The following is a 14157-nucleotide window of genomic DNA, read 5'->3' on the forward strand; positions in this document are numbered from 1 at the left end:
GATGCTGGGAAAGATTAGGGCAGGAGGAGAAGAGGGGACAGCAACTGAACAAGAACAACAATGCTTCCCAGGTGGTGCTGGAGGTAAAGAAACTGCCTGCCAGTGTGTGAGAAATCAGAGACACGGTTCGATCCCTGGGTGGGGAAGATCCTCTGGAGGAGGGCATGGCAACTCATTCCAGTATTTTTGCCTGGAGAATCCCATGGATAGAGGAGCCTGGTGGGCTATAGTCCATAGGGTCACTAAGAGTTGGACACGACTGAATTGACTTACCATGCACACACGCACAGTTACCTATTGATACCCCACTGTCTTCATTATTTTACTGTATTCATCAACATGAATTTACTATTTCAAGCTCTTGCCCAGGAAGCTACAACTTGAAAATAAGTTTATTGTTTGTTTCAGTATCTTTATGAAAACCCATTTAAAGGAACATCAGACTGCTCAAAATTTCAATGTGTGTGTATTCACTTGTGTCTCACTCTTTGTGACCCCATGGACTGTAGCCCACCAGGCTCCTCCGTCCTTGGGATTATCCTGGCAAGAATACTGGAATGGGTTGCCATTTCCTCCTCCAGGGGATCTTCCTGACCCAGAGATCTTACAAGTGGCTCCTGTGGCTCCTGCTTTGGCAGGTGGATTCTTTACCACTGAGCCACCTGGGAAAGTATCAGTTGATTGTTTACTCTCCAAGACACTATGAAACACTCCCCTCAAAACCCTTGCTTTGCGTATCCACTAGTGCTAAACTGTTATGTCATGATACTTACCCAAACCTCAGTGAGCCCACACATCAAAAGACCTATTTTAAATCAGACTTCAACATCTTCATAAACATCCTGACTTTGTTCTCACCCTCTGAGATGCTGCTGAGACTTTGTAAAGGTATTTCTCTCATCTCAATAAACTCAGTTTTGCCTTACCAATAGGTTGATTGGTATTTTGGAGTCAGCGTTCATTGATTTTGGTACTCCCACTGAAATCCAATTGAGAACTCTTCACCATTAGGACTCAAGTCTCTCAATTCAAAAACAGTGCTTCCCAGACACCCTCAGCCTCCTGCTGGGGTCTCTTTGATATTAACACTTAAGTTTAAAAGTCCTTCATTTGGCCCAACTCTGATTCCTTTTTTATTTCACTTCTTTGAGCCCCTCAAATGTTGAGTTTACTTTGTGTCCCAAGAATATGAAAGCCATTTTAAGAATCCTTTGATTATCTGATCAGATTGGAAAAACTTTTATCCTTGATGAAAATTTGCCTTATTAGTAAAAACACTACTATTTGTTTCTGAATGCCCTTCCTAGTTTTTTTACTGTGCATCTTTAAGATGAAAGTTCAAAGAGAACAGGACAAAGACTCAGAGTCTGTTCTTCAAACTGGCCCCAAGGACTAAGAAGTTCAGGAAATTTTGTTAGGAAAAGTTTTCAACCCTCTTAGGGTCCCTGGCTGAGTCTGAAAGTTAAACTGACAAATAGAGAATAACAGGAAAAAAGCAAATGAATGTATTAATGTAAGTTTTTGCATGACACGGGAGCCTTCATAAAGAAAAGAAGACACAAGGAAATGTTTAAAACATGAGTATTTTTATGTGAGGTTTGATGACGAGTGGATAATCATTGAGAAATGTGATTTCAAAGAGTATGAGATAAGTGTAGTAAAAAGGGGAAGTTTAGCAAGGCTTGTTTGTTGAATTTTTCTTGGCTTCCCTGCCAAGGAGAGTGGGAGAAAGGTCAGCGTGACCTTTAGGCTTCTGCTGCTGTCTCGACCTCCTACACCTTGTAATATTCAACATACCTAGGTGCCATATCTGGGGATAGTGTGTCCTGGACCCCAACTGTTTCTTCTTGACCAGTATGCTTTGGGTAAACTATGCTTCATGTAAGTTTTCAAAACCTTGTAAGAAAATTTCTCACTCTTGCTATTTTGTCTGTGAGACTTTGATTCTGGGAGAGATCTTGTCTTCAAACTTTCTGTTCCACGGGAACTGGAAATCCATCAGGTTTTCCAATGGCAATGGTCCAGCCATTTGGATGGGGACCCAGGTCATGAGGAGCACGATGACACTTCATAACCGTTTCCAACCTCTCATGATTTTGTCTCAGTCTAAATGTATTGATTCAACCTTCCGGGCTATACTCCTGCTTCTTGAGCTTATTTTGTAAATGGCATAATTTCACCAGAATTTCTTCCATTTTACTCTGCTTCTGTCTCTTCTTCACCCACTCTACTACTCTCCTGGCCAGCCAGAAATCCTCAAAGCTCGTTAACATTAAAGCCCTTTCAGAACAGAGAAAATCCCTGGCTTTTAGTTTCTGCTAAAAGAAACTTTTAGTTTCCCTAGCTGAGTGCCAAGTGAAAAAACACTTTTCAAAGTCTAGACAAGATATAGCGAAATTTGCAGAGGAATTTATAGAGTAGTTTTGGTTGTACATAATACAGGGTTCCCAAATCCACACCCACTATTTAATTTGTCAGTGGAGACCTCAGTGGCAAACAATCAGATGGAGAAGGCAGAATGGGAAAACCCTGAGGGTGACTTAAAAGATCTAGAACTGCATTGGAAGCTCAGATTCAGTCCTGTAAGTAAAGAAAGGATGAGTCCATCTGAAACTTCCAGGATAAACTTTTCCACACTTTTAGACAGCATTCAGGGGTTGATCCTGAAGCAGAAGGTGACTCTGGCTCTCTTCTCACTTTTTGTGAATGGCCTTAAGCCAGAAATAGGGGACTTAATATATACACAAGCAAAATCTAGAATGGGAAAGAGTCCTGTTGCCAGATCATTAATACTTCACTGTGTATTAAAAGAGTCTGAGAACAAAAATAGAGTAAGATTTGCCAAGGCAATATACTCTATTATCTCCATTACTACAGTAAGCAATTCATTCATCCTTGCCACATTAACAGGTTATTTGGGTGGTATTTGCAAGACACTCTACTCTACTTCAGAGAAGGCGATGGCACCCCACTCCAGGACACTTGCCTGGAAAATCCCATGGACGGAGGAGCCTGGTGGGCTGCAGTCCATAGGGTCGCGAAGAGTCAGACACGACTGAGCGACTTCACTTTCACTTTTCACTTTCATGCATTGGAGAAGGAAATGGCAACCAACCCCAGGGTTCTTGCCTGGAGAATCCCAGGGACAGGAGAACCTGGTGGGCTGCCGTCTATGGGGTCTCACAGAGTCGGACACAACTGAAGTGACTTAGCAGCAGCAGCAGCAACTCTACTTTGTAAGAGAAGGTCATTAGTTCTCTCATCTTTCTCTCCATCTCTCCTCTCACCTTCCACTTTCCAAGGTCATGCCTTTGTTTTACACATATTTCCAAGGCTGACAATATTAACGGTCTTTTCTATAACCATGAATATCTTTTTATATTATTAAAAATTTTAAAATCACCTGCTGAAAGTTATATCAACTTTTAGTTTGCTCATATTTGAATATGACTTTCTCATATGGTTTTCTCCTTATCCTCACTCTTCCTCTCTAACTCAGAGTTTCTAAAAGGCCTTTCTTCAGTTTTTCCAAAAATCTCCAACATACTGCCTGTTTCATCACATTGCCATTTTCTCCCCTGAAACCCTCTTCTTGGAGTCTTCCATCTTCCAATGGCTCCAGTCTGGACCATCTGTTCTGTAAATTTGCTACACAGCTGGTGCTTTTTGGATTTTCATGTCTGAAAAAGCTTTTGACAAAAGTCAACATCAAAACTTCAACAAAGTGAGTATAGAAGGAACATACCTCAACATAATAAAGGCTGTATATGACAAACCCACAGCTAACATCATGCTCAACAGTGAAAACCTGAAAGCTTTTCCTCTAAAATCAAGAATAAGACAAGGATGCCCACTCTCACCACTTTTATTCACCATTGTACTGAAAGTCCTAGCCACAGCAATCAGACAAAAGAAATAAAAGGCATCCAAATCAGATGGGGAAAAGCAAAACCATCGCTATTTGCAGATGACAAGAGACTATATACAGGGTCCTAAAGATATCACTAAAACTACCTCATTCATGACTAGAACTTATAAATCCAGTACAGTTTCAGGTACAAAATTAATATACAGACTCTGTTGCATTTCTATATACTAATAAACTATCAGAAAGAAAAATGAAGATAATAATCACATTTACAATTACATCAAAAAGAATAAAATATCTCAGAATAAATTTAACCAAGGAGGCAAAAGACTTGCACTGAAAAAACTATAAGACACTGAAGAAAGAAAATGAAGATGACACAAATAAATGCTTCATTAACTGGGAGAACTAATATTGTCAAAGTGTTCATATTCTCCAAAGCAATCTACACACATAGTGCAATCCCTATCAAAATACCCATAGCGTGTTTCACTGAAGTATAACAAATAATCCTAAATTTTGTATGAAGTTATACACATCTTGGATTAGCAGCTTTATATTCTTTTTTCAGCTGTATAAATACTGAAGCTACAAAAATGATTTAAAAAAATGTACTTTGACCTGCCATTCTGCAGACAGAAACCTCCAAATATCTTGAGACGTTCAATTTTTTAGGCCCTAAAACTCCAAATATTGTATAGGTTTTTAAAAAAGATCTTGAACTCAAGCTTAGCACTCAAATAGATAACTCATGCTCTTTTGGTTATATAGCATTTCCACTCATACAAATAAGGGATTAATTTTACAGAGATACAAATGGCTATTTCATAAAATGATACACTATCTAATAATAAATTCAGATAGTTAAAACTTTCAATTGAATACACCAGGAAAAGTTCACCTAATTTAGCATTTGTGAAGAACAGAAACCTTAAGCTTCTGATCCTCAGAGCTAAGCTAAGCTAAGCTACTAAAACCTGAATGAAAGAACACTGGAACTGGAATCAGAGACCCAGTTCCAGAATCATCTTAGCCATGTGGCTTTGGGAAAGTCAAAACCTTTCTGAGACTCAGTTTCTTCATTTTTAAACAGAGATAAAGATCAAATGCCTACATGTCTGAAAGGATTTTAAGAAAGTGAGACAAAAACCCAGTTCAAATAACTGAGTTCAAACTCAGTTCAACTTTATTTTGAAATTATCAGAAAGTAAAGAGGAACTAAAAAGCTTCTTGATGAGGATGAAAGAAAAGAGTGAAAAAACTGGCTTAAACAAAAGAGTGAAAAAACTGGCTTAAACTCAACATTCATAAAACTAAGATCATGGCATCTGGTCCCATCACTTCATGGCAAATAGATGGAGAAACAGTGGAAATAGTGACAGAGTTTATTTTCTTAGGCTCCAAAATCACTGCAGATGGTGACTGTAGCCGTGAAATTAAAAGACACTTGCTCCTTGGAAGAAAAGCTATGACAGACCTAGACAGCATATTAAAAAGCAGAGACATCAGTTTACTGACAAAGGTTTGTATAGTCAAAGCTATGGTTTTCCAGTAGTGGTGTATGGATGTGAGACTTGGACCATAAAGAAGGCTTAATGACGAAGAATTGATGCTTTTGAACTGTGGTGCTGGAGAAGACTTTGGAGAGTCCCTTGGACTGCAAGGAGATCAAACCAGTTAATCCTAAAGGAAATTAACCCTGAATATTTGTGGAAGGACAGATGGTAAAGCTGAAGCTCTAATACTTTGGCCATCTGATGTGAAGAACTGACTCATTGGAAAAGACCCTGATGCTGGGAAAGATTGAGGGCAGAAGAAGAGGGTGACAGAGAATGAGATGGTTGGATGGCATCACTGACTCAATGGACATGAGCTTGGGCAACTCCAAAAGATAGTGAAGGACAGGGAAGCCTGGAGTGCTGCAGTCCATGGGATTGCAAAGAGTCGGACATGACTTAGTGACTGAACAAAGAGATTCTTAGGAAGTTGCAGAGATAGTATGGAGACTGGTCTCACATTGTTGTTGCTGTTCATTCACTCACTTGCTTCTGACTCTTTGCAACCCCATGGACTGCAGCACGCCAGGCTTCCCTCTTCTCCACTGTCTCTTGGAGTTTTTGGAGTTTGCTTGGTCTCATGTTGTTGTTCAGTCTCATGTAACCTTCACCAAATTTCCCTTAATGGTTACATCTTAATGTAATGATAATACAACATCAAAACCAAGAATTTGACATAATGTAAAGTGTATGGCTAAATGTCATTCTATCCCAGTGTACATAGTGCAACCATTACCAAAATCAAGAGATAGAATTATTCCACCATAAAGATCTCCCTCATGCTACCCCTTCATATTCACACACACTCCATAACCCCCACCATCTCTGATCCCCAGCAGCTATGAAACTCTTCTCCATCTCTATAATTTTGTTATTTTAAGAATGTTATATAAACAGAATTACAAATAAGGGACTAGATCTGACAGACAGAGTGCCTGATGAACTGTGGACGGAGGTTCGTGACATTGTACAGGAGACAGGAATCAAGACCATCCCCAAGAAAAAGAAATGCAAAAAAGCAAAATGGCTGTCTGAGGAGGCCTTACAAATAGCTGTGAAAAGAAGAGAAGCGAAAAGCAAAGGAGAAAAGGAAAGATATAAGCATCTGAATGCAGAGTTCCAAAGAATAGCAAGGAGAGATAAGAAACCCTTCCTCAGTGATCAATGCAGAGAAATGGAGGAAAACAATAGAATGGGAAAGACTAGAGAGCTCTTCAAGAAAATTAGAGATACCAAGGGAATATTTCATGCAAATGGGCTCAATAAAGGACAGAAATGGTAGGGACGTAACAGAAGCAGAAGATATTAAGAAGAGGTGGCAAGAATACACAGAAGAACTGTACAAAAAAGATGTTCATGACCCAGATGATCACAATGGTGTGATCACTCACCTAGAGCCAGACATCCTGGAATGTGAAGTCAAGTGGGCCTTAGGAAGCATCACTATGAACAAAGCTAGTGGAGGTGATGGAATTCCAGTTGAGCTGTTTCAAATCCTGAAAGATGATGCTGTGAAAGTGCTGCAACTCAATATGCCAGCAAATTTGGAAAACTCAGCAGTGCCCACAGGACTGGAAAAGGTCAGCTTTCATTTCAATCCCAAAGAAAGGCAATGCAAAAAGAATGCTCAAACTACCGCACAACTGCACTCATCTCACGCACTAGTAAAGTAATGCTCAAAATTCTCCAAGCCAGGCTTCAGCAATACGTGAACCATGAACTTCCAGATGTTCAAGCTGGTTTTAGAAAAGGCAGAGGAACCAGAGATCAAATTGTCAAAATCCGCTGGATCATGGAAAATGCAAGAGAGTTCCAGAAAAACATCTATATCTGCTTTATTGACTATGCTAAAGCCTTTGACTGTGTGGATCACAACAAATTGCAGAAAATTCTGAAAGAGATGGGAATACCAGACCACCTGACCAGCCTCTTGAGAAATCTGTATGCAGGTCAGGAAGCAACAGTTAGAATTGGACATGGAACAACAGACTGGTTGCAAATAGGAAAAGGAGTACGTCTAGGCTGTATATTGTCACCCTGCTTATTTAACTTATATGCAGAATACATCATGAGAAACGCTGGGCTGGAAGAAGCACAAGCTGGAATCAAGATTGCCAGGAGAAGTATCAATCACCTCAGATATGCAGATGACACCACCCTTATGGCAGAAAGTGAAGAATTTAAGAGCCTCTTGATGAAGGTGAAAGAGGACAGTGAAAAAGTTGGGTTAAAGCTTAACATTCAGAAACTAAGATCATGGCATCCGGTGCCATCACTTCATGGCAAATAGATGGGGAAACAGTGGAAACAGTGTCAGACTTTATTTTTGGGGGCTCCAAAATCACTGCGGATGGTGATTGCAGCCATTAAATTAAAAGACGCTTATTCCTTGGAAGGAAAGTTATGACCAATCTAAACAGAATATTAAAAAGCAGAGACATTACTTTGTCAACAGAGGTCTGTCTAGTCAAGGCTATGGTTTTTCCAGTGGTCATGTATGGATGTGAGAGTTGGACTATAAAGAAAGCTGAGTGCCAAAGAATTGATGCTTTTGAACTGTGGTGTTGGAGAAGACTCTTGAGAGTCCCTTGGACTGCAAGGAGATCCAACCAGTCCATCCTAAAGGAAATCAATCCTGAGTATTCATTGGAAAGACTGATGCTGAAGCTGAAACTCCAATGCTTTGGCCATCTGATGCAAAGAACTGACTGATTGGAAAAGACCCTGGTGCCAGAAAAGATTGAGGGCAGGAGGAGAAGGGGACGACAGAGGATGAGATGGTTGGATGGCATCACTGACTCAATGGACATGGGTTTGGGTGGACTTCGGGAGTTGGTGATGGACAGGGAGGCCTGGTGTGCTGCAGTTCATGGGGTCGCCAAGAGTGGGACACGACTGAGTGACTGAACTGAACTGAACTGACAGATAATATGTGATTTGACCTCTTGATACTGGCTTTTCTCACTCAGCATATCACCTTTGAAATCCATCCAAGTTGTTGGATGCATTTCTTTTTATTGATGAGTAGTATTCCACAGTATGGCTGTACCACAGTTTAACCATTCACCTATTGGGAGACACTGTGGTTGTTAACAGATTCTTAACTATTACTAATGAACTTGCTATCAACAACAGTATGTAAGTTTTTTTGTGGACATAAGTTTTCATTTTTTTGAGATAGATGCTTAGGAGTATTATTGCATGGGTTGCATGGGAAATGCATATTTAGTTTTCAAGAAATTAGCAAGTCTTTTTTCCAGAGTGGCTATACCAATTCACAGCAAGGTGAGAGAGATTCAGGTTCTCTGCACCCTCAGCAGCAATATAAAGCACTTAAAACTGTAAAATTCAGACAACTCTAAGGGAGGTTGTCACTAGTCATAGAACTGCAGAAATGCCCATTTTCTCCCTCTTCTAAGCCTCTGAAATATCTAAGTATTAGACCATTCTCAGACTGACCAACAGGAAAAACAAAATGACAGGAGAATGTATGGTTGTGTGGAAGCCAGGCAGATAATGCCCAGATTCAAAATGAGGGAAACACAGTGTCCTCTAGTCTATAGGTGGAATGTCAATGTCACAGTATAAGAAGAACATGTGGGATGAATGATATTGTGGTAGTTTAGAAAATAATAAGGCATAAGCATACATGTAGGGTTTAGTTGAGTGAATTTTCATTGATCTAAATCCACGTGGGAGAAGCTCTATTTCTGAGAAAAAGCAGCTCTCCTTTTCTTGACTGGTTTTGCTGTGGTTGGGAGCTTCAAGGGTTGGAGAAAGCAGCCCTTTGATGGAATTGATGGCATTACTTCTAATAACGGTTGAGTAGGTCCTTCAGCCTAAAACAGCTTTCTGAAGAAAGGAATTCTCAGGGCAGGGTGTATTAGCTTCCCTAACCCTGTTCTCAAAGGAATCAAGTAGTGTAAAAAGTTTTCTGTGTCAAGTTATAGACAATTAGAATTAATAGGACCTCTTAAACTTGAAAGATGGAGATGGGGAAAAATTATAAAGTATCACTTATCCCAAATCATTCTTGTGTATAGAGCTGAGCAGAAAGAAAATATTTGAGTAAGAATTCAAGTTTGTAAAGGTCCTACTTAAGTGAGCTTGACAACCTGTTCTACAAAATCTTGGGGGACACATATACACCCATGGCTTGGATTCATGTGAATGTATGGCAAAAACCACTACAATACTGTAAAGTAATTAGCCTCCAATTAAAATAAATTAATAAATTTATAAAAAAATACAAAATCAATTAATGTAAGCTGCCAATAATCCAGCAATTTCCCATTAACTGAATGCTGCCCATTTGAGGTACTCAGTAAAACACTGAGGATAAATTAGTTTTAAAATTACTTCAATATCAAATTGAAGAACACAAGAAGAAAGCAAAACGGGTCTTGAATTCTCATGGGAGAATATCTTCTTTCTGCTCATCTACCACCTCCCACCCCACCTGTGTACTTCGCCACCTGTGAAGTTCCCAGCCACAGTTTGATGTCACCTCCTGTAGAGTTCCTCTCTGCTCATAAAAGGCTAGTTACCCTCCTCCCTGATGCTCCTGCAGCTCTCTGTACCATCTTACATTGCAGCACTAACCATACTGAATTATAATAAGTTGTCTGTGTGTCTGTCTTTGCCACCAGACTGAGAGATTTTTGCGGGAAGAAATGATAACATTCATCTTTGTGATTTACTACTTAGCATAGTGGCTGGAATATAAGAGGAACTGAATGAATGAAGAATTTTTTAAAAAAGAAAAGTAAAAAGGGCAGAAAGTTAGGCAGGTAAGAAAGAGAATGGATGCATGGGTTGATGGGATATTTTAGTTCAAACAAACTTCAGATCTCTAACATATGAGTACATTTTAAGACATCTCTAGGATTCTTAATGATTCAGGGTATTGGGTCAATTGGTTTTGCTTTTCCTTATATATATTTATCTTATATTTCATACACCTTTCCAATGAAAAATAGGTAAACCCAGACAATATGCCTTTAGTATGTCAAATGGTGTTATACAGTATTGTTACAATTGTTTGCTTATTATTTTCTCCTTTCATGTTCTAGCTATTTTTTTATACTAAAATATCTTCAACATTTAAAAACAAAATGTGTGTCGGGTGCCCAAAGAGCCCAACTTCTGGTTCTAAGTAGTTTGTAAGAGTTTGTCTCTTGTCACACAGGTGGCCAGTAGGCATATGAAAAGATATTCAACATCACTAATTATTGTGGTGGTGGTGATTTAGTCACTAAGCAGTGTCCAACTCTTGTGACCTCATGGACTGTAGCCTGCCAGACTCCTCTATCCATGGGATTTCCTAGACAAGAATACTGGAGTGGGTTGCCAGTTCCTTCTCCAGGGGATCTTCTTCACCCCGGGATACAGCTGTGTCTCCTGGATTGCAGGTGAATTCCTTACTGCTGAGCCACCAGGAAAGCTCTCACTAATTATTAAGAAATGCAAAATAAAATTACAGTGAGGTATTATCTCACAGGGCTTCCGTGGTAGCTCCACCTGTAATACAGGAGACCTGGTTCGATTCCTGGGTCAGGAAGATCCCCTGGAGAAGGGATAGGCTGTCCACTCCAGTATTCTTGGGGTTCCTTGGTGGCTCAGTTGGTAAAGAATCTGCCTGCAATGTGGGAAACCTGGGTTCAATCCCTGGGTTGGGAAGATCCTCTGGAGGAGAGCATGGCAACCCACTCCAGTATTCTTGCCCAGAGAATTCCCAAGGACAGAAGAGCCTGGCTGGCTGCAGTCCATAGGGTCAACAAAGAGGCGGACACAACTGAGCGACTAAGCACAGCACAAACACAGCAACATTTCACACTAGTCAGAATGACCATCACTAAAAAGTCTAAAAATAACAGATGATAGAGAGGATGTGGAGGAAAAGGAACTCTCCTACAGTGTTGGTGGGAATGTAAGTTGGTACAGTCACTATGGAAAACAGTATAGGGGTTCCTCAGGGTACTAAAAATAGAATTACCATATAATCCAGCATTCAGTCCCATCACTTCATGGCAAATAAATGGGGAAAAAGTGGAAACAGTGGCAGATTTTATTTTTGGGGGCTCCAAAATCACTGCAGACAGTGACTGCAGTCATGAAATTAAAAGATACTTGCTCCTTGGAAGAAAAGCTATGACAAACCTAGACAGTGTATTAAAAAGCAGAGATATCACTTTGCCAACAAAGGTCTGTATAATCAAAGCTTTGGTTTTTTCCAATAGTCATGTATGGATGTGAGAGCTGGACCAGAAAGAAGGCTGAGTGCTGAAGAACTGATGCTTTTGAACTGTGGTGCTGGAGAAGACTCTTGTCCCTTGGATAGCAAGAAGATCAAACCAGTAAATCCTAAAGGAAATCAACTCTGAATATTCATTGGAAGGACTGATGCTGAAGTTCCAATACTTTGGCCACCTGATGCGAAGAGCCAATTCATTGGAAAAGACCCTGATCCTGGGAAATATTGAGGGCAAGAGGAGAAGGGGGTGACAGAGGATGAGATGGTTGGACGGCATCACTAACTCAATGGACATGAGTTAGAGCAAACTCAGGGAGATGGTGAAGGACAAGGAAGCCTGACATGCTGCAGTTCATGGGGTCACAAATAGTCTGATATAACTTAGCAACTAAACAACAACAATAATCCAGCAATATCACTCCTGAGAATATACTCAGACAAAACTATAATTCAAAAAGATACATGCACCCCTATGTTCATACCAGCAGTGTTCACAACAGCCAAAACATGGAAATGTCCATTCACAGATAATGGAAAAACAAGATGTGATACATATATACAATGAAATGTCACTCAGCCGTAGGAAAGAATGAAATAATGCCACCTGCAGCAACATGGATGCAACTAGATTATCATATTAAGTGAAGTCAGAAAGAGAAAGACAAGTACCATATGATGTCACTTATACATGGAATAAGTGGGCTCCAAAATCACTGCAGATGGTGACTGCAGCCATGAAATTAAAAGACGCTTACTCCTTGGAAGAAAAGTTATGACCAACCTAGATAGTATATTCAAAAGCAGAGACATTATTTTGCCGACTAAGGTCCGCCTAGTCAAGGCTATGGTTTTTCCTGTGGTCATGTATGGATGTGAGAGTTGGAATGTGAAGAAGGCTGAGCACCGAAGAATTGATGCTTTTGAACTGTGGTGTTGGAGAAGACTCTTGAGAGTCCCTTGGACTGCAAGGAGATCCAACCAGTCCGTTCTGAAGGAGATCACCCCTGGGATTTCTTTGGAAGGAATGATGCTAAAGCTGAAGCTCCAGTACTTTGGCCACCTCATGAGAAGAGTTGACTCATTGGAAAAGACTCTGATGCTGGGAGAGATTGGGGGCAGGAGGAGAAGGGGACGGCCCAGGATGAGATGGCTGGATGGCATCACGGACTCGATGGACGTGAGTCTGAGTGAACTCCGGGAGATGGTGATGGACAGGGAGGCCTGGTGTGCTGCGATTCATGGGGTTGCAAAGAGTCAGACACGACTGAGCGACTGAACTGAACTGATACATGGAATCTAAAATATGATACAAATAAACCTATCTACGAAATAGAAACAGACTCACACATAGAGGACAGACTTATGATTGCCAAGGGGGAGTGAGATGAGGGAGGGAAGGACTGAGAGTTTGTGATTAGCGATGTAAACTATTATATATAGGATGGATAAACAAGGTCCTATTATATAGCACGTGGAACTATATTCAATATCTTGTGATAAAACATAATAGAAAGGAATATTCAAAATGTCTATATGTACATAAGTGAGTTATTCTGCTATACTGCAGAAACTGGCACAACAGTATAAATCAACTACACTTTGATAAAAGCCAAAGTTTAAAAAGTCAGTCTTTTCTTCTTAGTGAACAAAACCAATTTTTACCTTGGAAAACCCATTTTAACTATTACAACTTAATGTGGGCTTTAGAATCTCCGTGAGCTTAGAAGTTTGCTAAAAGTTGACTGTTTAATTTCAGTGCTAGGCTTATTTAACTTATTTACAGCACATTTAGACTTAAGGGATACAGTTTTTTACTCTTAGACTTACATATTTTATTTGCAGTAACTATAGTTGTTATTAATAGAATACATAAGCCATCACTTTCCATGAATACAATTACATCTACTTAGGTAGCAACATCAGTGGCATTCCATTGTAGGGTAGTGGGAGCAGTCTGCCCTGGCACAGGCATGGAGGGGGGTACATTATGTGTAGAGATTTCAAAAACAGTAATAAAACCGACTAAAGTTTGCTCTGCTTTTTATTATCACCATGTGCCAACAATTCTAAACACTGCCAGTGATAAAGTGCTCCTCCCTGAAAAAGTCTTTTGTTGGCCTAACTTTGAGACAACCACAATGGTTACCGGTTACCCCTGAGTTTTAATAATGTATGTATAAGCTTCAAGTTAGCACAATTTAATAATTTAACTGTTAGTAAACATTGTATTCTACATGGAAGTTATTCTGAGGGCTCTCAGTTATTCAGTGGGTCTCCTACACACATGCAGTTGGCTACAGATATTCTTTTTGAGAATGAGCTCAGAACAGTGTGAGCTGTTCTGAATTGTGTTAACTCTCTTTCAGCCAGTACTTCACATCTCCAACCCTGCGAGGCTACATATTCCTACACTTAAACTGGGGATTCTAAATAAACAGTGATTGCACAGTGATCTTAAAGATGAGAAAACAGAGCTAGAG

The 14157-nt window shown here is 40.0% G+C and overlaps 1 protein-coding gene across 1 annotated transcript in view; it reads right to left on the reverse strand.

Annotated features, from left to right (window-relative positions):
* The window catches only part of HPSE2 (heparanase 2 (inactive)), a 688998-nt gene that overhangs the window by 103412 nt on the left and 571429 nt on the right, over positions 1 to 14157 (reverse strand). The gene's annotated exons all lie outside the window — the stretch shown is intronic.

This window comes from Budorcas taxicolor, chromosome 23, assembly GCF_023091745.1.
Source record: "Budorcas taxicolor isolate Tak-1 chromosome 23, Takin1.1, whole genome shotgun sequence".
Lineage (NCBI taxonomy): Eukaryota > Metazoa > Chordata > Mammalia > Artiodactyla > Bovidae > Budorcas > Budorcas taxicolor.